This window comes from Trachypithecus francoisi, unplaced genomic scaffold (assembly GCF_009764315.1).
Source record: "Trachypithecus francoisi isolate TF-2019V2 unplaced genomic scaffold, Tfra_2.0 Lachesis_group2, whole genome shotgun sequence".
NCBI classification, from domain to species: Eukaryota; Metazoa; Chordata; class Mammalia; order Primates; family Cercopithecidae; genus Trachypithecus; species Trachypithecus francoisi.
The window spans coordinates 96,907,417-96,934,716 of NW_022681465.1; the positions used below are offsets into that span (position 1 = coordinate 96,907,417).

Sequence of the window (27,300 nt, forward strand, 5' to 3'; positions counted from 1 at the left end):
AGCACGTCTTGTTAATTCCTCCAATAAAGGAGAATTCAGCTCTTGCGTTTGAAGTTTCCAATTTTTGGTTAAGTGACCTTAAACTACTTCACCCCTGGTCTCTACTCCCATCTTTATTCTCTCCACTTCTGATGGGACTTCCCCAGAAAACACCTTAAGGTTTAGCCTGCAGCTGAACGTGTACCAACTTTAGAGGGGACCGAGGAAGAGGCAGGAAATGGTGCCTGGTGAGAGCACACTCCCTTCCTGTCTCAGAGGGTTGCTGTCTGGACGGGAATTGAAGAAGAACCAGAAATACGTACTGAATTAGAATTGCTAGAGTTAATAAAACAAACGCACGCGAACTTTTGTGTGGGTCATACTTACGCTCAAAATTTGTCATTATCTATCTGACATTCATATGGAACCAAGTGTGCTGTATTTTATCTGGCAAGCCTTTAGTGAATGGATAACCCAGACTTGGACGAAACAGTGGCTGGAAGGTGGAGGCCCTCAAAGTCTCGAAGAGAGAGGTCCCCAAGATTTCTTTTCTTGGGCATCCTCTAGTACTCAGAGTAGAAACACAGAGTCTGTGGTGGCTTGGGGGGCAAAGACGAAACTCTAAGGCTGGCCCACCATGAGGAGGAATCCGTGTTGAACGGAGACAAAGAGAAGGTGGAAGGAAGCAGCACTGGCGTCCTGCTTCCTCTCCCTATGGGTTCCCTCTGCCTTTCTCCCTCGTCTCTCTCGGAGGGCTCGCTCTCTCCTTCCACACGCCTCCTCCCCAAGAAACCAACATAAGATAACTCTCTTCACTAGTTCTCCTGTGCCTGGGTGTCGATGGGAATAAAGCGATGAACCTACGGGACAAGCGGTGGGCAAAGCTTCCGGTGCATTTGCAGCTCAGCAGTCGAGCGTCAACCCCAAGCTGCATAAACTCGGGTGCCCGCGCCTCCGGCAACCCCGGAGCCTCTGCGCTCCCGACCCTGCTCTGCCGCCCCTCGCCTCGGCGCCGGGTGGGAGCGGCTGTGGGGTGCGTGGGTCGCCCGGGGCCTGAGCCGGAGGAGAGTCCCGCCCCGCCGCGCCCCGCCTCCGGGCGCCCGGACGCTGCAGGCGCGGACGCCATTGCCGCTGCCGCTGTTTGTTATTAAACTGCCCACAGACAGGGGCTTCGAGTAAAAATACCAACTTTCCAGTCAGGGCGGCGCACGTCCCCGGGCCCTGGAAAGTTCTGGGACGGCCGAGGTCTCCTCGGACACCCGCACCCACGCCCCCGTCGTGCCCTTTCTAACTTTTGGCTCCTCGACTTCCCTTTTGTGCGGCCCCGGGCAGCTTCCTCAGGCCGCGCCGGCCCCACCTGCCGCCCTGGGAGCTGTTCCTCCACCGGCAGCAGGAGCATCCAGCTCGGGTTTTATTTCCTCCCCAGACACCCGAGGAAGCCTCAGGTGGGTTTCCATGTCAACCTTCACTGAAGTCCAAACATTTGGCGTTCTCAAAGGCAGTTTAACCTCTGCCACCATTTTTTTTTCAAAGCTTAAAAAAAAAAAAAAAAAAAAAACGTAGAGCTTTCAAAAGCCGCAGGCTTCTGGGGGTTTCTAGTCAGAAGGTGATAACACATCTTGAGACAGGATATGTATAATTTGTTTGGTTTCACGTTTATCCTCACAAAGCTAAATAGTAATGGCTGAGAGCTATGAAAACACTTGGGTAAAGAGAGGGGCTACAGCAGAGATAAAAGGGATAATTGGAAACAGAGGCTAAGCTTCCAAGTTGCACCTTCTTGAATGCTGTCACAGCCGGGCAGGCCGGGGAGCTCATGGCAGGCAGCGGCATCTCTTAATTCTGGGCATTCCTCAGCCTCTTCTCTTCCAAGGTTTACTTACACAATCTTAGCTGCAATTTTCCACAGATACTCGTCCTGGTTCCGGGCCACCTTCCCCAGCAAGAGACCTCCCGAGACGGGAGCTGGGGGTTGAACATGTGGTGAACACAGGTTCCAAGCTTTGGAACAGGCCAACTGGAAATGGGAGATAACCTGTTGAGATAAGGGATTTACCGAGGCCAGGGCGCACTGTGGGGAGTGGGGAGCAGAAGGGGTGCGGCTCCACATGTCCAGTCGTGGGATGCAACTGGGAGGTAATATATGAGTCTAGTGAGACCACACGGGGAATACTATGTTCCTCATTGCCTCCCAAGGAAGATGCACATAATGAGCTGGCTGCCGTTCAGAGAAGAGCAATTAGGATGCTTAAGGGGCCAGAGGGAGTGACTTAGGGGGAGAGATTAAAAGAATTAAGTATGTATACCTTGGCTGAGCTCAAAGCACAGGGAATGTGGAAACTCTATAAGCATCCTCCGAATATAAACATAAGGAGAAGTGGAATTGTTTCTCATGCTCCCTGAGGGATGGAACTGGAAGTAATAGGATAGAAGAAAAGAAAACTTAACTACCTGTTAGAGAAAGCTTCTGAATAGTCCCAGATACCCAAAGTGTCAGAGTCACACCTAATATTTTTTAAAATAAAGTCAACAAAGGAAGACACGACATGATAGGACAGAAATAAGTTTAGATAACAGGGACTGGTCTGACAGGGATGCTTTGAAGTTTCTTTTAGGGAGTATCTGAAACCTTTGAAGGCTTCCTACTAATTAGAGTTTATTACCAGGTGTTTCTGCTTGGCACTCAAGGCCCTCTCCATCTGGTCCAGCTTACCCTCCTAAAATAATCTGTCATCAGTCCCCAACATCAGCACATCTCGTGAGTGTTCCTGGTGGAGGAACTGGTGTAGTTCCTCCTTTGTGCATGAAATTGCTCCAACTTGAAATTCCTCTAACCTGAAATTCCTCTCTCCAATCCCAGTGTCCAGCTATTCAAGTCTTACCCACTTTTAAGGGTCTACTTATATTCTACTTCCCCTGACTACCCCAATCCATAATGCTCCTGCTCTCTTCCTCCTCCTAGAACTCATGTTGGTACCTGTCATACATTACTTGCGTTGTTAGCTGATATATTCTGATCTGATCTGGTTTTACAGATTGTGAGCTTCTTAGAAACTAGAGGGCATGTCGTGTCCCACTTCCCACCACTTTTTAATTCTCCGTGCCAGCTCTCATAACCATTATGAACCGTACGTAATTCACACAATAATGGGATTCTTTCCTGGTTTCTTCCTCTCTCTTGCTGCTTCGTAGTTTTCTGTGTTCTTCCTTTAGATGTTGGTGCCCCCAGAGTTGCTCCTCTTTTCTCCATTCTTCCTGGAAGATCACATCCAATCCTGGGGCTGCAGTGACCCTGCCAGTGCTGATGATTCCCAAATCTCTGTCCAGTTTGGCTGTTTCTTCTGTGCATCAGGCCTTTATCGGGCATCTCAAATTCGCCATCCTGTCTGCTCTTCAGCATTCCCAGGGTACAAGTCTGAACTCATTTTCTCTTTCAAACCATTGCTTTCTATTCTTGTGTTTCCTGTTTCAGAGAATGGCTCCTACATCCTCCCATTTGCCCGAGGCTAGAAATCTAAGTGTCATCCTTGGCTCATTGCTGCCCTTCCCAAACAATCAATCAGTCACCAAATTCAGTTAATTCTACCACCAGAATATCTGAAGTGCTTTTGTGTCAATTCTATCACCTGAATATCCGGAGTGCTTTTGTGTCTGCCTGAGATCACAGCATCTTCACAGCCTTCCTGGTGGCAGACCTTACTTCCTTGACCATTGGGGTGGCCATGTCCCTTAGACAATGCTCTTACCTCTCCAAGGGGAGAGGTACTTTGGCCACAGAATTGAGTCCAGACATTAGCACATGATCTGAGCCCAGCCAATCCCAGCTTTTCCTGGGACCTTATATTCTGAATCTATTCTGAATCGGGAGAAAAAGTCTCCTTTAGTTAGAAGCTGTAGAGATGTGATCTCAGAACCACCAACAGGCCATGTACCCTACCAGGCCTGAAAGATGAACAGCAAACTTTCCAAGATGAGCAGAGATGAGTGCAAAAGTAGAAAAGGTACCCTGGCAGCACTCCATTCCCCCATCCATCCCTTGCTGGCCAGCAGCTCCCTTGCCTTTCTGTGATTTGGTTACTGAAGCCAAGAAGTTCCTCACTTTTAATTGAACTTTTTGAGGTGGTTTGTCTCCTTGAAACAATTCTGATTAATTAATCAAATCTGATATTTTCTTCATTCCTTCTGTATGGGCTGCCATTAGTCTCATCTAGGCCACTGAAAGCCTTCTAACTGATTTCTGCAAACAACCTCACACCCTTCTCTGTCATTCTCTGGTGTAGCACCATGACCTTTCTAGAACTCAGTCTTATCAAGATACTCCCAACCCAAACACCCAGATTTATTTCCAAGGCTTATGAGGCCCCTCACATCCTCACTCCTGATTGTTGCTTTTCCCCATCTCTTGCATTCCCTGCTCTAGTATTCCTGAATGTCCTTCATGTGCTCAGTGGGCAGTGCTCTCTCTTCTTTAGGCCTTTGTACATAGTGTTCATTCTGCCTAGTTTCTCTTCTCCAGCTAATTGCAACTTGCCCTTGAAGTCCAAGTGGAAATGTTACATTGTCAGAGAGGCTTCCTCTGACTCCTAATCTGGGTTAGCTATTCTGTATTTCGTTGATTACAACACTGCTTTTCACACCTCTTAATGTATCTACTTGTGAAATATCTTACCTATCCCCACTAGTCTAAATTCCTAAGAGCAAGTCCATGTCATAGCATCACAGAACTTAATACCTTGCTGGACATAATGAATTAATGATACCAGCTACCACCTATTCTCAAATGTGTATCTCCCCATTGGGTTCCAAATATATACAGGTATCCTTCTGTATGTGTGGGGGATTGGTTCCAGGACCTCCTGTGGATATCAAAATCTGTAAATGCTCAAGTTTCTAATGTAAAATGGTATACCATTTGAATATAACCCACATATGTCCTCCCATACGCTTTGAATAATCTCTAGATTACTTATAATACCCAATGCAATCTAAATGCTATGTAAGTAGTTGTTATACTGTATTGTTTAGGGAATAATGACAAGGAAAAAAGTCTATACATGTTCAGTACAGATGCAATTTTTTTCTAATATTTTCAACCTATGGTTGGTGAATCCAGGGATGTGGAACCTATGGATACAGAGAGCTGATTATATTTCTGACTGTATCCCAAACTGCTCCTCTTCCTGTGGTCCTTATCCTCCAAGAAGGATAGTCTAGAAGCCTAGAGTCACTTTTTTTAGACAGTCTTGTTCTGTTGCCCAGGCTGAAGTGCAGTGGTGCCATCTCAGCTCACTGCAATCTCCGCCTTCTGGGTTCAAGCAATTCTCCTGCCTCAGCCTCCTGAGTAGCTGGGATTACAGGCGTGTGCCACCACACCCAGCTAATTTTTGTATTTTTATTAGAAACGGGGCTTCCCCATGTTGCACAGGCTGGTCTCAAACTTCTGACCTCAAATGATCCTCCTGCCTCAGCCTCCCAAAGTGCTAGGATTAGAGGTGTGAGCCACCACGCCTAGCCCTAGAGTTACTTTTTGATGCCTCCTTTCCTCCAATACCCATTCAGTCAACGTTTGTCGATTATCACTTCTAGTTTTCATCTATGCCAATCCTGTTGGTATAGAAGAACTAGCCTCCCAACTGTTTACCTTGATGAACTGCCTCTCACTGCATTCCATTCTGCCCATTCAGCCAGTTATCTTTCTAGAAATGCAAAGCTGACTGCGTTCCTCTTCTTAAAGTTCTTAAGTGATATACTCAAGATGGAGTACTCTGTAATGATCTGGCCCCAACTGACATTTTCCAGCTCACCTTCTGCCCCTTCTGGACCTGTGCTGCCCAAGTTACCTCAGTGTTGTGTTCCTGATGCAATATTGTGTCATTATCTTCCATACTTTTGTCTCTTTGCGTATGCAATCCCTTTTGCACAGAATGTTCTTTTTCCCTTGTCAGCCTAGCCAGCTTAAGACAATTGAGATCTGGGAAATTTGCCATAACTTCCTTCAGGAGGTTTAAGGTAACTTTCTCTTATTTTCCCATACTGGCTAATCTATAGAAATTATAATAATTTATTACATGTATACTACACGCTAGTCCCTCTGAGGCTAATTATCAATCTAGGTAGATTGGCATCTCAATAAAGAAATTAGGAATTGAGCTGAAGAGAGGTTAAGTGACTTCCTGAAGTCTTCATGGTTAATCCCTTTCCAGTGTCAGGAATCAAACCTAGGTCTCATGGCCCAGTGGTGCGATCTTGGCTCACTGCAACCTCTGCCTCCCAGGTTCAAGCGATTCTCCTGCCTCAGCCTCCTGAGTAGCTGGGATTTCAGGCATGCACTGCCACGCCCAGCTAATTTTGTATTTTTAGTGGAAACAGGGTTTCTCCATGTTGGTCAGGCTGGTCTCGAACTCCCGACCTCAGGTGATCTGCCCGCCTCGGCCTCCAAAGTGCTAGGATTACAGGTGTGAGCCACCACACCCAGCCTAATCATCTGTGTCTTTTTCCCAATTTACCTTCATTCTGGGACACACTCTTAATGAATAGAAAGTCAGGTGGAATAACCAACTGTTGTAATTTTAAGTATACCATTTGTCTAGCCTTTTTTTGTTTACCATATAATGAATCACCTTTATTGAAAATAATACAATTAAGTAAAATCAGATTGTTTCAGTAATTTTGGAATACACAGTTTCTATACCTGTGTAAGTCACCCTAATTTGATTTGCAGTAAAATCTTCCTTTAACTTTGCAAGGTCAATTTTATAATGTATAACAACAGGCATTGAGGATAAAAATATCATTCTTATCTTTTAATTTCCTTTCTGAATCTGGATTTTAGGTTTTTTCCACCCCCCCCAAAAAAATCACCATTTTAACCACTTAAAAGAATGCAATTCAGTGACTTTTAGTACATTCACAAGATTTTGTAACTATCATCATGATCTAATTCCGGAATTTTCATCTCCTACAAAAGAAACTCTGTACCTGTTAATCAGTCACTCCCCATTCTACCCTCCTTCCAGCCTGGCAACCACTAATCTGCTTTCTGTCTCTATTGCTTTGCCTATTCTGAACATTTCATATAAATGGAATCATACAATATGTGGCCCTTGTGTCTGACTTCTTTCACTTAGCATAATATTTTCAAGTTTCATCCATATTTTATTCTTTTTTATGGCTGAACAATATTCCAGTTTATGGATATACTACATTTTGGGTATTCATTCATTTGTTGATGAACACTAAGGTAGTTTCCACTTTGTGGCTATCACGAGTAATGCTGTTATAAACAAGCATGCACAAGTTTTTGTTTGAACACCTGTTTTTAATTATCTTAGGTATGTACCTAGAGTGGAATTGCTGGGTCATATAATTCCATGTTTAACTTTTTGAGGAACTGCCAAACTATTTTCCATAGCAGCTGTATCATTTTACGTTCCCACCAGTGATGTATGAGGATTCCAATTTTTCTACATCTTCATCAACACTCAATTTCCATTTTATTATTATTGCCATCTTAGTAAGTGTGAAGTGGTGTCTCATTTTGTGTGTGTATGTTTCATTTCCCTAATGACTAAGAATGTTGAGCATCTTTTCATGTGCTTATTGATCATTCCTATATTTTTTTTGGAGAAATATCTATTAAATCTTCACCAGTTCTTTAATTGGATCATTCATCTTTTTGTTGTTGAGTTGTAAGTGTTTATATATTCTAAATACTAGACTCTTATCAGATATGTAATTGCAAATATTTTCTCTAATTTTGTGGAGTGTTTTTTTACTTTCATGGTAGAGTTCTTTGATGTATGAAATACTTTCATTTTTATAAAGTCCAATTTATCTATTTTTCCTGTTTTTGGTGTCATGTCTAAAAATCCAGTACTAAATCCAAGGTTGTGAAGATTTCCCATATGTTTTATTCAAAGAGTTTTAATCTTTATATTAAAGTCTTTAGTCTATTTGACTTAATTTTTGTATATGGTGTGAAGTGAGGATACAAATTCATTCATTCTTGCATCTCATCGGTTAAATTTATCCAGTTGTCTCACCACTATTTATTGAGGAGACTATTCTTTCCCTCATTGAATAATCTTGTCACTCTTGTCAAAGACCAATTGCCTATAGATATGTAGGCTTACTTCTAGACTCCCATTTCTTTTTTTTTGTCTTAAAAAAATTTTTTTTATTATACTTTAAGCTCTAGGGTACATGTGCACAATGTGCAGGTTTGTTACATATGTATACATGTGCCATGTTGGTGTGCTGCACCCGTTAACTCGTCATTTACGTTAGGTATATCTCCTAATGCTGTCCCTCCCTACTCCCCCCACCCCATGACAGGCCCCAGTGTGTGATGTTCCCCATCCTGTGTCCAAGTGTTTTCATTGTTCAATTCCCACCTATGAGTGAGAACATGCGGTGTTTGGTTTTCTGGTCTTACGATAGTTTGCTGAGAATGATGATTTCCAGCTTCATCCATGTCCCTACAAAGGACATGAACTCATCCTTTTTTATGGCTGCATAGTATTCCATGGTGGATATGTGCCACATTTTCTTAATCCAGTTTATCATTGATGGTCATTTGGGTTGGTTCCAAGTCTTTGCTATTGTGAATAGTGCCACAATAAACATACGTGTGCATGTGTCTTTATAGCAGCATGATTTATAATCCTTTGGGTATATACCCAGTAATGGGATGGCTGGGTCATATGGTATTTCTAGTTCTAGATCCTTGAGGAATCACCACACTGTCTTCCACAATGGTTGAACTAGTTTACAGTCCCACCAACAGTGTAAAAGTGTTCCTATTTCTCCACATCCTCTCCAGCACCTGTTGTTTCCTGACTTTTTAATGATCGCCATTCAAACTGGTGTGAGATGGTATCTCATTGTGGTTTTGATTTGCATTTCTCTGATGGCCAGTGATAATGAGCATTTTTTCATGTGTCTGCTGGCTGCATAAATGTCTTCTTTTGAGAAGTGTCTGTTCATATCCTTTGCCCACTTTTTGATGGGGTTGTTTGTATTTTTCTTGTAAATGTGTTTGAGTTCTTTGTAGATTCTGGCTATTAGCCCTTTGTCAGATGAGTAGATTGCAAAAATTTTCTCCCATTCTGTAGGTTGCCTGTTCACTCTGATGGTAGTTTCTTTTGCTGTGCATAAGCTCTTTAGTTTAATTAGATCCCATTTGTCTATTTTTGCTTTTGTTGCTGTTACTTTTGGTGTTTTAGACATGAAGTCCTTGCCCCTGCCTATGCTGGACTCCCATTTCTATTCCATTGATCTTGATATCTATGCTGATGCCAGCACACACTCTTTCATTACTGTAACTTTACAGTAGTTAAAATTTAAACTGGAAAGTGTGACTCCAACTTTTTTCTTCTTTTTCAAAATTGTTTCAACTATTTGGGGTTCCTTGCAATTTCATATAAATTTTAAGATCAGCTTGTCCATTTCTGCAAAATAAAAGCAGTAGGAATTTTGATAGAATTACATTGAATCTGCAGATCTAGTTGCAGGATATTGCCATCTTAACAATATTAAGTCTTCCAATCCACTAACTTGGGCTGCCTTTCCAGTTATTTGGGTCTTCTTTAATTTCTTTCAACGGTGTTTTGTAATTTTCAGTGTACAAGTCTTGCATGTCCTTGGTTAAGTTTATCCATAAATATTTATACTTTCTGATGATATTATAGATGGAATTATTTTCTTAATTATATTTTTATAACTTTCGTTGCTACTGTATAGAAATGCAACTGATTTTTGTATGTTTTCTTTAGAATTTTTTCTATATTAGATTATGTCATCTGTGAATAGAAATAGTTTTACAACCTCCTCTCCAAATTTGGATGTGTTTTATTTCTTTTTTCCCCCTTTTTTCCTAGCTGCTCTGACTAGAACTTCCAGTGCAATGTTTAATAGAAGTCGTTAGAATGGGCATCCTTGTCTTGTTCCTAATCTTTGGGGAAAGCTTTCAATCTTTTGCCATTAAGTATGATGTTAGCTGTGAGTTTTTTCCATATGTGACTTTTATCTTGTTAAGGAAGTTTTCCTTTATTCCTAGTTTTTAAACTGTTTTTATCATAAAAGTGTGTTACATTTTGTGAAATGCTTTTTCTACATCAATTAAGATAATCATGTGGGTTTTCCCCCTTAATTAATATGGCATATTACATTGATTGATTTTCATATGTTGAAATACTTCTGCATCCTGGGATAATTAGAAATCAGTGTTGATGGGCATAAAATATAGGGAGATGTAATTTGTGATAATAACAGCATAAGCAAGGTGAGAGAGCTCTATAGGAGCAAAGTTTTTGTGTGCTGTTGATATTCATTCAAAGTAGATTTTTATAAATTAAGATGTTAATTGTAATCTTCAGGGCAACTACTAAGAAAATATTTAAGAAATATATAGTAAAAGAAATGAGAAAGAAATCAAAATGGTACACTAGAAAAAATCTAACACAAAGAAGACAGAAATAGAGGAACTGAGAAACAGAACAAAGTTATAAGACACAGAAAACAAACAGAAAAACAGCAGAAGTAACTCTTTCTTTATAAATAACTACATTAGATGTAGATGGATTAAACTCTCCAATTAAGATGCAGAGATAGATGCTGTCTTTTAAATTGTATAGAGAAAAAGAAAGTTATGAGCCAAAAGTAATTTAAAACTGAGTCTTCACCTATGTAGTTACCTTCACTGGTGTCTTTGATTTCTTTGTGTGGAATTGAGTTTGTTTCTGGTGTCCTTTCATTTCAGCCTGAAGGATTTCTTGTAGGGCAAGTCTACCAGTGATAAACTATCACAGTTTTTGTTAATTTGGGAAAGTCTTGATTTTTCCCTTATTTGTGAAGCATAGTTTTGCCAACTATAGAATTCTTATTGACAGTTTGTTTTCTTTTTTCTTTTGGTACTTTGGGTATGTTGTCCCAAGACCCTTTAGCTTCACTGATTTCTGACTAGAAAGCTGTTTATCTTATTGAGAATCCCTTGTCCATGATAAGTCACTTCTCTCACACTGCTTTCAGGATTCTCCTACCAAGTTTGGGAAGTTTTCAGCCATTAAGTCTTCAAATCAACATTTTCAGTATAGTCAATGTGCTAAAGAAAGCCGTGTACACAGAACTAAAGGAAAGTATGAGAATGATGTCTCACCAAATAAAGAATATCAATAGACTTATAAATTATAGAAAACAGAAATTGTAGTGTTGAAATTTATAATAACCAAAATTTTAAAAAATTGATTAGAGAGGTTTAACAGCAGAATTGAGCAGGCAAGAGAAAGACATTGAACTTGAAGACAAGTCATTTGAGATGACCCAACCCAAGAAGCAGTAGAAAAGAAAGAAAGAAAAAAATGATCAGAGCCTGAGACTTGTGGACACTATCTCTTCCTTTTTCTCTCTCTCTTTCTGGGACTCCTATTCAACAGAACAAATATTTGAATAATCAATAGAGCAAGGAGTTGATGGCAAACCAAAACACTTAAGAGGAAAGGCTGGGAGTGAGATGCTTTGAGGAATAAGAGCTTTACAAAGCTCCCACATATTCCTAGATATCCAGAATGCCATGTGTATTGCCAGGGCTTGGCGATCGTGCAGAAAAGACCTGAGAAACTCCTAAGCTCTCACTGCTGATTAACCTTCAGGCTTTGTTACAAACAGGAAGTGAAGGCTAAGACAGTGTTGTAAACTGCCTGGCTGAGTGTTGAAGGCATGCCCCAAAATACATGCACAGCCTATTTACAAAGACTGGGAGTTTGGTTTTTGTTTCTGGCTCCAGTTATTTGTCCAATTTTCAACAAAAAAATTATGAGTCAGGAAAAGAAACAAGAAATTATGGCCCATACACAGGGAAAAAATTAATGGAAACTTTTCCCAAGGAAGCCCAAGCATTGGACTTACTAGACAAAGGTTGCTCCAGCTGGCAATGGTTAATACATTTGCCTTTCAGTATTTTCAGCTAATGCCCCCTGGGTAGCCACATCAGTCCTGGGAGAGTTCCTAGTCCTGGGAGAGTTCCAGATTAGGTTACATAAAGATAAATCCTTTGAACTGGCCCTTCAGAGAACCCTGAGAGAGGTCAAAACAACCACAAATCTTTGAGAATAAGATCTGTTCTGCTTCCTTCAGTATTAGGAACCTATACCAGAAATGTGGGCTGCTGTCTTCAATTTTGCCAACAAGCTGAGGTATGGTGTCAAGGTTAAGATAAAATGCCACAAAACTCTCTTATCGAGATTCAGGGTGGGGCGCGGTGGCTCACACCTGTAATCCCAGCACTTTGAAAGGCTGAGGCAGGCGGATCAAGAGGTCAGGAGTTCGTGAACAGCCTGGTCAACATGTCGAAACCCCGTCTCTACTAAAAATACAAAAATTAGCCTGGCGTGGAGGGGTGCTCCTGTAGTCCCAGCTACTCAGGAGGCGGAGACAGGAGAATCGCTTGAACCCGGGAGGCAGAGGTTGCAGTGAGCCAAGATCATGCCACTGCACTCCAGCCTGGGCAACAGAGCGAAACTCCGTCTCAAAAAAAAAAAAAAAAAAAAAAACCGATTCAGCTGGGACTTTTTTTCTTAGCATTCAACTGCTTGCTGTAAAATTTTGATTCATTTCCAGAGTTCCAGTAAAGTTGATTCTGATAGTTTTTGCTAGTTTATTTGCTGCTTTTAGGAAGGAACAAAACTTTGACTTTCTCCACTCCACCATTTTCATTGATGTCACTCTCTTATCTAGTCTTTTGATAGCTGAATTCATGGGAATTACATTCAGAATGATATGACTGCAACAAATTAAGTGCATTTCAAAGGGGAAAAGGAAAGAGTTTACCAAGTTCTCTTTGGGAGTGCCTAAGGAGTGGTTAATAACAGCTTAATTGGGCTGGGCACAGTTGTTCAAGCCTGTAATCCCAGCACTTTGGGAGGCCGAGGCAGGCGGATCACAAGGTCAGGAGATTGAGACCATCCTGGCCAACATGGTGAAACCACGTCTCTACTAAAATACCAAAAAATTAGCTGGGCGTGGTAGTGTGTGCCTGTAGTCCAGCTACTTAGGAGGCTGAGGCAAGAGAATCGCTTGAACCTGGGAGGCGGAGGTTGCCCTGAGCTGAGATGGCGCCACTGCACTGCAGCCTGGCCACATAGGAACACTCCACCTAAAAAATAAAAATAAAATAATAATAATAACAGCTTAATTGTTAACAATCTACTGTAGGGCAGTAAGGTAATGGCTACATAACGGGTGACCCTAGAAGGTTTACAAGGAAAAGTTCTGTGGAAGTTACCAGGAACTGCGTGAAGAAGGGTGAGCTAAGGATTGCTTGCTTATATTGAGGAAACTGCCCTAGGGATCTTACATTTAAGGACTCTGATTCCTACTTAGCATAGTCCCTACGTGTTTTCACTACAGATGCAGGCTGGTCTCTCTGCTGAGGGAAGCCAAAAGGCTCAAGAGGCATGGGCCTGTTCTCCAGCATACTAGAGAGGATGATGATTTTCTTGCAGAATGGAAGAAATCTAGAAAGTCAAAAATAAATAAATAAATAAATAAATAAAATAAAAAGAAAAAAGATGAAAAAGACATATAAGAAACAATCAATGTAAAGGAATGATTTAAATAATATGAACTTGTAGAAAACCATAAGGAAAAGAAACTGTGCTTTCCTAGTTACTAGTGGCTAGTCAACTAAAAATAACCTTTGCTTCAGTTTGATTTTGAAGCCTGGAATACTAAAGCTTCCCACATATCATCACATCAGAAAGCTCCTGGCATTTGTTTGGGAAGAGCACAGGGGTAATACTGGCTGATGACTCCCACTCTAAAGATTGTGGAATCAACCTTAGCTGTAAGCTCTGGAACTTGTACTTGAGCCTGTTCATGTCTCCTGATTCACATGTGTAGAACTAGATAGAGTCAGAAAAAGTCTGGAATGTATTTCTAATGACAGAGACGGTGGGTAGAAGATGGAATGATTTAGGAATCTATCTATCTATCTATATATATATATTTTTGAGACAGAATCTCACTCTGTCACCCAGGCTAGAGTGCAGTGGCATGATCTTGGCTCACTGCAACCTCCACCCGCCGAGTTCAAGCAATTCTCCTGCCTCAGCCTCCCAAGTAGTTGGGATTACAGGCAACTGCCACCACGCCTGGCTAATTTTTGTATTTTTAGTAGAGACCAGGTTTCACCATCTTGGCCAGGCTGGTCTTGAACTCCTGACTTCATGATCCACCCACCTTGGCCTCCCAAAGTGCTGGGATTACAGGCATGAGCCATCGCTCCTGGCCAGGAATAGATTTTTGTTTGTTTGTTTGTTTTTTGAGACGGAGTCTTGCTCCTCACCCAGGCTGGAGTGTGGTGGCCAGATCTCGGCTCACTGCAAGCTCCACCTCCCGGGTTCACGCCATTCTCCTGCCTCAGCCTCCCGAGTAGCTGGGACTACAGACGCCCACCATCACGCCCAGCTAATTTTTTTGTATTTTTAGTAGAGACGGAGTTTCACCGTGTTAGCCAGGATGGTCTCGATCTCCTGACCTTGTGATCCGCCTCCCTCAGCCTCCCAAAGTGCTGGGATTACAGGCATGAGCCACCATGCCCGGCCAGGAATAGATTTTTTTTAAAAAACCTTTTCTGCTATTTTGTGATTCTGACTTTGAAAAGTAAACAAACAGCTTTGTCAGTGATGTCAAGAAGTTGTTGAGTTTCCTGGCTGTGAGCCAGAAATCATGAGACAGAATATGCCACAAAAAGTCCTGCAAGAATGTATTTGACAGAAGACTCACCAAAGAAATCAAAAGGGTTATAAATTGAATTTCAAGGGCTAATCATTTTAATAAAAGCAAATTTGTATTAAGCTCTATGTACACTGACCTCAACATTTTAGATGTATTCACTCATTTAATTTTTACAACTTTATCATATAAGTACTATTATTATCCTTATTTTATAGATGAGGAAACTGAAGCACAGAAAGGTAAAGTACTTGCTCAAGGAAACAAAACTCTTAAGAAGTAGAATCAGGGTGAAAATGGATCCTTCAAAAGGATCTAGGCCAGGCATGGTGCCTCACACCTATAATCCTACGACTGTGGGAGGCTGAGGCGGGTAGATCACCTGAGGTTGGAAGTTCGAGACCAGCCTGGCCAATGTGCTGAAACCCCTCTCTACAAAAATTAGCTGGCATGGTGGCGCACATCTGTAATCCCAGCTACTTGGGAGGCTGAGGCAGGAGAATCGCTTGAACCCAGGAGGTGGAGGTTGCAGTGAGCCAAGATCGTACCACTGCACTCCAGCCTAGGCGGCAGAGTGAGACTCTGTCTCAAAAAAACAAGTATCTAAATAAAAAATTGTGAAAGTGTGTGAAGAATACCAAGGTGCCCGAGGAAGAAGAAACAGTGAAGACAGTACCAAAAAATTCCCTGTTGAAGAGAAAAATGAAAGGAGGCTGAGAAACAACTTTTGACTTTGTTATTAGTGTACTAATGGACTGCAGGTAGAGACAAGCATGGCAAACCAATAAAATACTAACTAAAAATTTTAGAAATGTAAGCTTATACAGATTTACTGAAAGTACAGTGGCTTTATATGAATAAATGGAATACTATACTGAACTAAGATGATTTGAAAGAGAAGCTTCAGATAGAATAAGGGTTAGGGAAATAGGACTTGAGTAATGAAACTATGTACTTGTATGGGAATCCATAAACCTGAGGGCAGAAGCAAGGCAAAGAACATCTGGATGAAAAATAAAAGTATTCAAAAATGGATATGATAATGTCACAGGAGCATATTGCAGACAGCCTGGCCAAACTGAGCATGTGAGAAATACTTTAGTTTTAAATAATATTTTCTTAATGCAGGTTATTAAACTGATGTAATAGCAATAAAATGTTTTAACCATGTAGACATGTGTTAGAAGTATTATTCAACCAAAATCAGAATATTTGATAGCATTTTGGCCTTTCCTACCTACAATTTCATCTCTTGCAAGAATGAATAAGCAACAGGGAAGCTGCTAGTCTGGACTTAATTTTGGTCAAGAAGAATTTTGTTGACGGTGGGGAAATAAAGTATAAAAACCTTAAAAGAAAGTCATAAAGTCATCTGTGAGGTGATAATACTGAGTATGGTTAAATGTTTCTTTTAGACTTTAGGAAATCAAATTTAAATTTATTATTGATTTCTAATTCTACTGGAGTGTGGTGAGAGGATGGGATCAATGTTATGTCAATTATTTGACATTTGTTGATGTTTATATTGGGGCTCAGTTTTAAGTATTCCCTTTTTGTCTAAGAAGAGTGTATCTCCATCTTTTGCATGCAGGATTTGATCTATGTCCATTGACATATATTGTGTGGTTAAGTGTGTGGTTCAAATCTTCTCTATCCTACTATATTTAGTCTGTTTGATCTTACCAGTTTCTAAGTGATAAGATTAATATCTTCCCAATTTCTCCTTGAATGTTTGTCATGTTTTGCTTGTATGCGGTGCTGTTAGGTGTGTATATAGGTTCAGGATTGATATATTGCCCATAGCACTATATTACTCATAGTATTATTGAGTAAAATTTTTATATTTTCTTAAAGCAAGTAAATTATTTATATTCTAATTAAATAGCTTTTCCATTTTATATAGAAGTAAATGATATTATTTGAAAGTTTATATTATTTTATTCATATAATACTTTTCTTCTTAAAATCTATTTTTTTCAGATAGAATTCTTGCCATACTAGCTTTCTTAAATGTAAAATTTGCCTGGTACATAGTTTTTCCATTCTTTTATTTTGAAACTTTCTGTGTACTTATGTTTTAATCCGTCTCTTGAAAACATCAAATAGCTGGATTTTGTTATTATAATAATACAGTCTGAGAATTGCTATCTTTCAACAATTAAATTTAAGCTACTTAGTCTTAGATTACCAATATATTTGAACTTATTTTTATCATATGATTTTGTTTCATGTTTTCAAAATGCTGTTTCTTTCCTTTGTGACTTCTCTTTTCCTTTCTTTTAGATTGATCCAGATTTGTTTGGTTTTAATTTTTTATTTATTCCTTTTACTGGTTTCAAAGTGATGATCCCTTTATTATTCTTTTGGTGCTTACCTTCAAATTTTAAATGGACATTATTGAAACTTGTCAACTCCTACAAAAGAGTCTACTGGAATTTTGATTGGGATTATGTTGAATCTCTGGATCAATTTTGGGAGAATTGACAGCTCAACATATTGAGTGTGTAGATTTATAAACGTGATATATTTCTCCATGTATTTAGATTTTTAGTTTATCTCAGCAATCCTTTATAGTTTTAATTAAATAAATTGCACACATATTTTTAAAAATGTATCCCTAGGTATTTTATTTTTGATGCTATTGTAAATGCTATTGGGTTTTTTAAAAAATTGTTTCAATTTTCTATTGTTTTTGTTAAATGTAAAAATACAAATAATTTGTGTTCATAGACCTTATATCTGGAAACCTTGCTAAATGTATTTTTTTATTCCATTAGCTCTTTTGCTTATTTCTTAGTATTTTCTTTGTAGGCAGTCATGTCATCTACAAATAAACAGTTTTACTCCTTTTCAACCTATATAACTTTTATTTCTTTTTCTTGCCTTATTGCACAGGTTAGGACCTCTATTTCTATGTTGAATAAGATTAGGAAAAATGGACACTCTTGTCTTGTTGTTGATATTAAGGGAAAAGCATTCAGTCTTTCACCATTAAATATGATGTTAAGTGTAAGGTTTTTTCTCTATTGACTTTATCAGATTGAGGAAGTTCCTTTTTATTCCTTGTTTGCTGAGAGGTTTTCTTTGGTTGTTGTGTTTTGTTTTGTTTTCTTCAATCGTGGATGGGTATAGAATTTTGTCAGATGCTTTTTCTGCATCTATTGAAATGATCATGTGATCATCTGGGTTTTCTTTTTTAAGTTTACTAATATAGTGAATTACACTGATTGGTTTTCAAATATTAAACCAATCTTGCAATCCTGGGATAAACTTCACTTCATCATAATAATGTTTTATCCTTTATATATATAGTTAGACTGGATTTGCTACATTTTTTTCTTCATTATTTCTCTTTCTATGTTCCTGAGAAATATTGGTCTTTAGTTTGCTTTTCTAGTAATATCTTTGTATGATCTAGTATTATAAAATGAGTTAAGAAGTGTTTCATTAAATTCTCCTGTTTCTTGATCAACTGAAATGTCTCTTAAGCTTTGATCTTTATGGAAGAGGATCAATTCTGACATGACCAAGGCCATATTTCCTTCCAAAGCCAATAGAGTGTAGCACTGAGGGCCTTTGGGGTGAGTGTCTAAGGTCATTAGAACCTCATTAAAACCCTAGACTCTTACCCCAAAGGGCCCTCAGTGCTACACTCTGTCGGCTGCCAACACAGCAACTTTTAATTACTGCTATGATACTACATCAATTTTTGGTTATCATATTATAGTTCATATTTCTTTTTATAGTGGAAGGGGTCTAATCTATGTCAACTCAATCTGCCATATTGCCTAAAGTTAAGGAAAGAAGATTTCAAAAATGTCAGAGGAAATACAGGCAAGATTTCACAGTTAAGTCCAAAGAAGACTGTGTATAACTTAAAAAGTATGAGAGGTTATTGAAAATTAAATACGCAATCAAAAAGGCCAGGCACAGTGGGTTGTGCCCATAATTCTAGCACTTTGGGAGGCCAAGATGGGAGGATCACTTGAGGCTGGGAGTTCAAGAACAGTCTGGGCAACATAGCAAGACCCCATCTCTAAAAAAGAAATGTTTTAAAGTAAAATTTTAAAAAAGACTTTTACATAATTGCACAATCTTGATATTAACTCCTATGGTGACAAGAAAGAAATTGTCTAGCTTCTTGGAGTGCTGTCAGTGGACAGACTTCATTTGAGGGGTCCTGAACTTAATTGATAAGTTCACTGCTAGGATAGCTCCTAGTAGCAAGAAAAAAGTGATGGTTATGCTAAGTGAGGTTGAGATGTCAGAACTACTGTAGCAGTTGGTGGAAGAGGGATTAAAAGACTTGGAGAGGTGGGCATGCTGAAGTAGGTATACTATGTGAGGCCGAAAAACTTACCGATGATTATGTTTCATGGGAAGGTCCAGAGAATTCATCATTGTTATGGTTGGAATGTTTACATCCCCCCTGAAATTCATTAGTTGAAATCCTTATCCCCAAGATCATAGTATTAGGGGCTGGGGCCTTTGGGAGGTGACTAGGTTATGGGTGCTTTGCCCTCATGAATGGAATTAATATCCTTGTAAAAAAGGGTTTGAGAAAGCTTGTTCCCCTCTTCCATCATGTGAGAACACAGCGAAAAGACTGTTGTCTAGAAATGCCTGGCACAGAATCTGTCAGAGCCTTAATCTTGGAATTTCCAGCTTCCAGAACTGTGAGAAACAAATTTGGGTTGTTCATAAGCAACCCAGTTTATGGTATTTTGTTATAGCAGCCCAAATGGATTCAGACAATTGCTATCATTTGGATGTTTGTCCTCTCCAAATCTCATGTTGAAATATGATACCCGTGCTGGAGGTGGAGCCTGGTGGGAGGTATTTGGGTCATGGGGGCAGAACATTCATTAATGGCTTGGTGTCCTCCCCATGGTAATAAGTGACTTCTCTCTTAGTTCAGGCAAGAGCTCATTGTTTGAAGAGCCTGCCACCTCCTTCCTTCCCTCTTGATTGCCCCCTCACTTGCTATGTGACACGCTGGCTCCCCTTCCCTTCTGCCATGACAAAAACTTCCTGAGGCCTCACCAGAAGCAGATGGTGGCACTGCGCTTTTTGTACAGCCTGCAGAACCCATAGCCAAATCAATCTCCTTTCTCTATAAATTACCCAGCCTTGGCTTTTCCTTTATAATAATGCAAAACGGACTAACACAATAATCATTATTGGCGAGACCGGCAGGGGTGCACTAGTGAGGAGGCAGCAACATCATTAATAGACATTTGATAGTGGCCATTACAGAACCACATTCCCTGATAGCAATGAGGATGCTACAACCTGGAAACAATAGAGTTGAGACAGTTGAGACAATAGAGTAGGGTTGAGTCAGAAGCCAAACAGTAATTATAGATCCAATTATTTTAATGTGATAAGATGGGAGTGGCAGCCAAGTGGGCCTGACTCTCAGAGAGTTATGGAGATAGATAATAAAACATGGGTATATTAGTCAGGGTATATTCCCCAGAGAAACAGAACCAACAGCATGAGCACATATAAAGAAAAATCTATTTATTTTAGGGAGTTGGTTTACATCATTGTGGAGGCTTGGTCAGAAATCTGCAGGGTAGGCTAGCAGGCTGGAGACCCAGGGAAGAGTTGCAGTTTGAGTTCAAAGAACTCTGCAGAAAGAAGGCCTTCCCCAGCAGGAGCCAGGGTAGTACACCTCCCCTGAATTCTGAAGGTACTTGATTAAGGAGACTAGAATATACAGTTAGATAAGGGGGAGTTTATTGACTGAGAAAAGAGAGCTTATCAATTAAATTCAGAATGTAATACCTTGGCAAGGACCCCAGGAGGTGAATGTACATCATCATCACCCCTGGGGTCCTTGCCAACATCACCTTCTGGGGTCCTTGCCAAGGTATTAAATGAGGCCTAACCACATTATGGAGGTTAATCTGCTTTACTCAAAGTCCACTGATTCAAATGTTAATCTCATCCAAAAAGACACCTTCATAGAAAAATCCGGAATAATATTTGACCAAATATTTGAGCACTTTGGTCCAACCAAATTAACACATAAAATTAACCATCATAATGGGGCAGAATAGATGAGCAGCCCACAAGAGTAGTGTTCTCCTTGTACTATCAGAAGAACCAAGGATGGATGAATGATCAGGAAGCTGGAGGAAGGTGCCCCAATAAGAAGCCATTACCTTATCCAATTTCCAGACCTGAGCCAGTTTTTAGGCCTGAAACCACTAAAAGGAAAAATAGAAGGATCCTAAAACACCCTAACAGATGTACATGGTAATGATTCCGCAAATACTCCCTCAAAGGGATCTATAGACACTTAATTGGTTGACTGCACACTGGGGAAAGGGGAATGCCCAATATTTTGAGATTGTTGGACAGAAGATCTGAGCTGACATTGATTTACCTCATCGATGACATCAAGCCAGAGACCAAAAACATCATCATGACCCCTTTTTAGTGTGGGCGTATTTAGGTGTCTTAGACCATTCATGCTGCTGTAACAAAATACCATAGACTGGGTGGCTTATAAACAACAGAAATTTATTTCTTAGAGTTCTGGAGGCTGAGAAGTCCAAGATCAAGTTGGAGGCAGATTTTGGTGTCTGTTGAAGGCCCACATTCTGATTCATTGATGGTGTCTTCTTGCTGTGTCCTCACTTGGCAGAAGGAGCAAGCAAGATTATGTGGGCTTCTTTGGTAAGGGCACTAATTTCATTCATGAGGGGTCTGCCCTCATGATCTCGTCACCTCCCAAAGGCCCCACCTCTGAATACCATCATTTTGGGGATACAGTTTCAAAACTTGAATTCTGGGGGGACACACACTTTCCAACCATAGCAATAAGTGAAATAACAAATAGAATGTAATGGGCCATGGTCCCACTCACAGTGGGTCCACTGGGGCCATGGACATTTCCCCTGTTCCTGAATGCATAATTAGGAAAGATATGCTGGTGATTAGTGCGACCCCAGATTAGCCTGTGGGATAAGAAATATCGTAATGGGGACAGTGAAGTACAAATGTCCAAAACTTCCGCCCAAATAGTGAATTGAAGTCAATATTGAATCCCAAGATGATGGGAGAAATTCCTGGCATGCTACTGGGCCCTGATCAAGTGTCTGACCATGGGACCCCATGTGTCCAGAACTGCTCATCATCAGCTTGGTTATGTGACTCACCCAGTCATATGGTCGAGAGGACCCAGCAGCAATCTACCCAGGGTTGAGTACAATTAGGACCAGAATGCATGTGCACACCCATGTGTCATCCACCGCTGTTGCATCAGCTCCCCTCCCACACACCTATTGCTGCATGAGATAGTCCTTAAAACCAGCTCTCAGAGGAGGAGAAAACCCAGGCTTCGTTCACAGGTAGATCTGCTTGGTATGTGAGTGAAAGCTGAACATAGATGCAACTGTACTACAACCTGACTCACAAGTGGTCTAGAAAGAGAATGGTGAAAGAAAATGCTTCCAATAGGCAGGGATTTTAGTGATGTACCTGATCATCTACTTTGTGTAGATAGAGAAGTGGCCTCAAGTTAGAATATAATCTGACTCACAGGCAGTGGTGAATGGCCTGGCCAGCTTGTCGGAAGCTTGTCAGAAGAAATATTAGAATGTAGGGACAGGTATTCTGGGATAGAAGCATATGGATAAATATATCGAAGTGGGTGCAAAGACTGAAGATCTTTAATATAGCATGTTTATTCTCACCAGAGAGCATCTTCTATAGTAGAAGCATTAAAAACAGTCAGATACATGCCAATGAGTAAATGAACAAAATGGTCTTAGTGGTAGAGATGGACACTGTAAGTGGACGCAACACTGTGGGCAGCCACTTACCAAGACTGATTTAACTGTGCCTGCTGCTACTGAATATCCAGTCTGACTGCACCAGGGATCAATATTCAGTCATTGATATGGTCCTATCCATCAAGGAGACCAACCATCTGCTCGGTGACAAATTGACTACATTGAGTCCCTTCCACTTAGGAAGGGCTAGTGATCCATTCTGAAAGGAATAGATAGACACATAGTCTGCATATAGATTTGCATCCCATATCCTAAGACCCTTACTCAGCCCCATGACCTGAGAGCTTTTGGGGCATTTGATCTGCTGGCATAAAATCCACATAACATCACATTAGAGCAGGGGCCCACTTTATAGCAAAGGAGATGAGAGAATGGGTTTCTTAATCATGGGATCCACTGGTCATATCACCTACTACAGAAGCTGCCAGCCTGATAGGACATAGAAACTCCCTATTTAATACTGAATTGGAGTCCCAGCTCAGGCACTTTAAGAAGATGAGGCCGATCCTCTGTGATGCAGTGTTTACTTTGATCAAAGTCTTTTATATGTATGTATTCCCCGGGAGAAAGAATACACAGGTCTGGGAATCAAAGGACGAAAGCAGGAGTTGCCCAGTGGCTCAGTGTTTTTAAAATGTGCCTAGAGGTTGATCTGAAGGTAGCAAGTGATCTCAATGAATTGTACAGTTACAGATTGAACTCCTTGTTCTATCCTTTCCCCTTCTCACTACTGCATTTGACCAGATTTAAAAAATAAAATAGGCTGGGTGTGGTGGCTCACGCCTGTAATCCCAGCACTTTGGGAGGCCGAGGCGGGTGGATCACAAGGTCAGGAGACTGAGACCATCCTGGCTAACACGGTGAAACACCTTCTCTACTAAAAATACAAAAATACAAAAAAAAAAAAAAAAATTAGCTGGGCATGGTGGCAGGCACCTGTAGTCCCAGCTACTCAGGAGGCTGAGGCAGGAGAATGGCGTGAACCCGGGAGGCAGAGCTTGCAGTGAGCCGAGATCGCACCACTGCACTCCAGCCTGGGCAACAGAGCAATACTCCGTCTCAAAAAATAATAATAATAAAATAAAATAAATTTTGGTGCCTAGAACTGTGCACAATATTCCAGCTCTTGTGTGGAGCACAAGGGACCCCATGTTCTGTACTCCAAACAATACAGTTATCTTCTCAGAGTCTGTTCTCATGTTGAGCTTGAGGCCAATTTTCTTTCTATGAACTGATATCAAGACATGTAACCCCATCCCGTACTTATTTTTAATAAAAAAAAAGTATATTTATCCATAGGAAATTCCTCCTTGATGCTTCAGTCTCTTGTTTGTGACATCTTTTGCGTTTGCTATTCTACTTAGTTTTGTGTTATTCTCGAATGTGACAAACAGGTCTTCCATACATATTTATCAAAAATCATGGCTAATATTGAATAAGATATGAGCAATGCCTAATATTCATGGCATGCCACTGGGGACCCCCCTGCAGAGGTCCCTCTGTGTGCCACAGAACACCTGGAATATTGTGGTGAGTTTTGACACTCCATTTTAAGAACACTGATCCACTGGAGTAGGTTTGGTAGATGGCAGGTAGGACACGAGGGAACCTGGAAACCACACCATTTAAAGAGAGGTGGAAGGAACAGGGACCAGAACCTAGAGAATACGGAACCAAGGGAAACAGGGTGGTTATCCTTGAATATTTGGAGGCCTTTAGGTAGAAAAGAGAGTAACTTATATTTTGCTCCAAATGACAGAATTAGGAACAATATTGCTTGGTGATAAAGTGTGATGGAGTACAGTCACATAACCCCAAAATATGGCCCCTTTCCATACTGAGTATTTAAAGCTGGAGGAAACTGTAAAAAGCTCAGAAGCAGAAAGGTCTCTCTGAATTTATCCCACTCCCTCTCTTTCAAAGACCCTCATGTGACCAGTGTCCTGCCCTATGCACGAAGGGAAGGCATGTTATACAGAGAGGCTGAGAAGCATCTGAACAAACAGACCTGGCTAAGGTCCCCCCAGTTTATTACCATTAGGTCAGACCCCCTTTTTTCCCAGTCATACCTCCACATGACTATCCCTTCCTTGCCAAACCTAAACATAAAAATTCATTATTTTCTTAAGGTCTTTGGGTCTTCGTTTCCAAAGGCTCTCATGTTTTTCATTTTTTAATCTGTCTTTTGTTAAAGGGATATCAGCCATGAACCTTGTGATGGGCAGGAAAATATTTTGCTTTTCCTCCCCTACAAATTCCAAAGAACAACCCTGCCACAGAACTGTCCCATAGACTGGTATTGTTCACAGGCCACTTAGAAAGGTATAATGTAGGAGTAGGACATTGGATTTGATTCCTCCCTTCCTCCCTCCCTCCCTCCCTCCCTTCCTTCCTTCCTTCCTTCCTTCCTTCTTCCTTCCTTCCTTCCACAGAGTCTTGCTGTGTCGCCCAGGCTGGAGTGCAGTCGTGCAATCTTGGCTCACTGTAGCCTTGACTTCCTGGGCTCCAGCAGTCCTCCCACTTCATCCTCCTGTGTAGCTGGAACTGTGGGTGCACACTGCCACATCCGGCTAATTTCTCTTATTTATTTATTTATTTATTTTTTGTAGAGACGGAGTTTCACCATGTTTCTCAGGCTGGTCTTGAGCTCCTGGGCTCAAGCCATCTGCCTCCCTCAGCCTCCCAAAGTGCTAGACATGAGCCACCACACCTGGCCTAGATATGATATTCTTTCTGTAAACTGTTTCCACTCTAACATTCTATGATTTTCTTCTATCAAAATCTGCTCTCAAATCTTTTATTCAGACTCAGGCATAAATAACAGATGATAAATTTGTAGCCTCCCCAGTCCCCTGGTAGCTAAATTTTAAAGAGTTAAAGACATACTGAGGATATAATTTGCTAGCTTCTGGTGTGAGGCATTTTAGCCTATGGTTGGAGTGAGCCTGGGAAGGTCCAGAGCCGTTTCCCCTGCCTTGCGGACACAGCGGCTTTCTTTCCCCCATGAAGTTCAGAGCCCTTTGCTTTCCTGGCACAAGGAAAAATTCTGCAAGAATAATGTATTTGTTGTTAAATCCGCTCTTCGGCAAAGGCTGTCATTGCTTCCCATGGAACATCTTTGCATCACAAAAGCATCAGCCTCCTTTTAAAATGAATGAATGAATGGACCAAAATGTCAATGCTTTCATTTCTTTTGATCAAAAGCCATGCTTACAGTAATAAAAGACAAACCAGGGTAACTGAGTATACATGAAAGAGAAAGGAAGTACCTAGTAAAGCTTACATTATAAAAGCTCCTTTGGCTGACAGATATGCCTGTCTGGATACGAAATTGCCATTTCAGAGCCATACAATTTATGTAAACAGTAGCCACTAACACATTTTATCTTGGTCATGTGCCCAATCTGAAAAGAAAAAACTTGAGATTCTCCTTGAGAAGAACTTCCTGCTGGAGCTTTCTGGAGGATTTCTCATGAGACTGCACATGCGGCCACCTCTTTAGGTGGTGGACACTTTAGATGTAATCATCATGACCACTATCTGAGCGCCCCTGGAGTCTGGGCTCAGGACCCCCTCCCTAGCCCCTGGGGCTTGCTGCCACCTCCTGAACAATGGGTCTGACAGCTGTCTCCATGCAGTCTTGCAGCATCCAGCTTGACTGGGAATGATTAGCCCATCCTGACGAAGCTCTTCCCCCACTGAGACACGCTGGCAGTGCTTTCCTTTGGAGACAGCCCGTGTATGCTCCTGGCGTGGCATTTGCTGTTCTCGTAGATGTCTGGGGAGCTTGGCCAGAACCATCCAGGCCAGCAGTTTACAGCAGTGCTTCAGAACAGATGTGTGGTTTTTTGGGAGCTGGGGGGATGGGAGGGGGGTTAGGGGTTGTCTATACTTAGTATAATTCCATGCAGGGGTGAGAAAACAGTAGGTGGAGTGAGGAGGTAGGGAAAGAAGTGGGATAAAGATGAATCCCAAGCAGTGAGAGTGTCTGGGGCTCTCTCACTGCTCTCACTGTTCACACCCTCACAGGCCTTCAGAGGACTCGCTAGGGTCAGCTTCACTGCAGTTTCCCGGTGGCCCTTTGACAGTCTACAAACCAGCTGGAAAGCAAAGATCACCATCAAGAAAAGGCCCTGAGCAGCAAACAGAGCCCCACCATCCATCCAGAGGTCAGCCTGAAGGAAAGCTACAGCCAGAGGCTCCAGCTACCGGGTCTCAGAGCTACAGGCACTTTTACACAGGGGCAGACAGAGATAAGGTGGGAGCTGATGTATCATGCCTGGAAGGTACCAAAGAAATGATAATGGATGTTTCTATTTGACACTTTGTTGTGTTTTTCTTTTTAAAAGATTTGAAATCATTCGGGACAATTTCTTATTTCTAGCAACAGAGTGATCTGAACCACTGATTTGCTTGGAAATGAAGAGATTCTGTTTATGGATCTGTACTTTGGTCTAACAACTCTGTTTCACACTATGGGCGGGCTTTAGCAGTGCGGTTTCCAGATAGTATCTGAAATTAAAAAAGAAAAAAAAAAGGGAGCAGGGGGAGAGAAAATAATTTGGGAGTAATCTGAGCCTCTCGGAAACAGATAAGATCCAAGAAACCTCAGTCCCAAATGACATGCAGAGCAACTTGTACATTCATTTACTGACTCCAAAATGGTCTCATTCTTACTGAATCGGTTTTTGTAGTGTTTCTTTTAAAACCTAACCCCCTTAGCTGTTAGCAGCGTATTTTTAAATGACATTAGAGTGCCCTTTTCTAATTGGTAAAAAGCAATCAT

General features: G+C 41.0%; 1 long non-coding RNA gene across 1 annotated transcript; it reads left to right on the plus strand.

Moving 5' to 3' along the window:
• The first annotated feature begins 856 nt into the window (after positions 1–856).
• On the plus strand, positions 857–27,091 carry LOC117064502. The gene is made up of 2 exons (XR_004429497.1): positions 857–1,424; positions 26,544–27,091. It is a non-coding gene; the product is annotated as an uncharacterized LOC117064502 (long non-coding RNA).
• Positions 27,092–27,300: the final 209 nt, after the last annotated feature.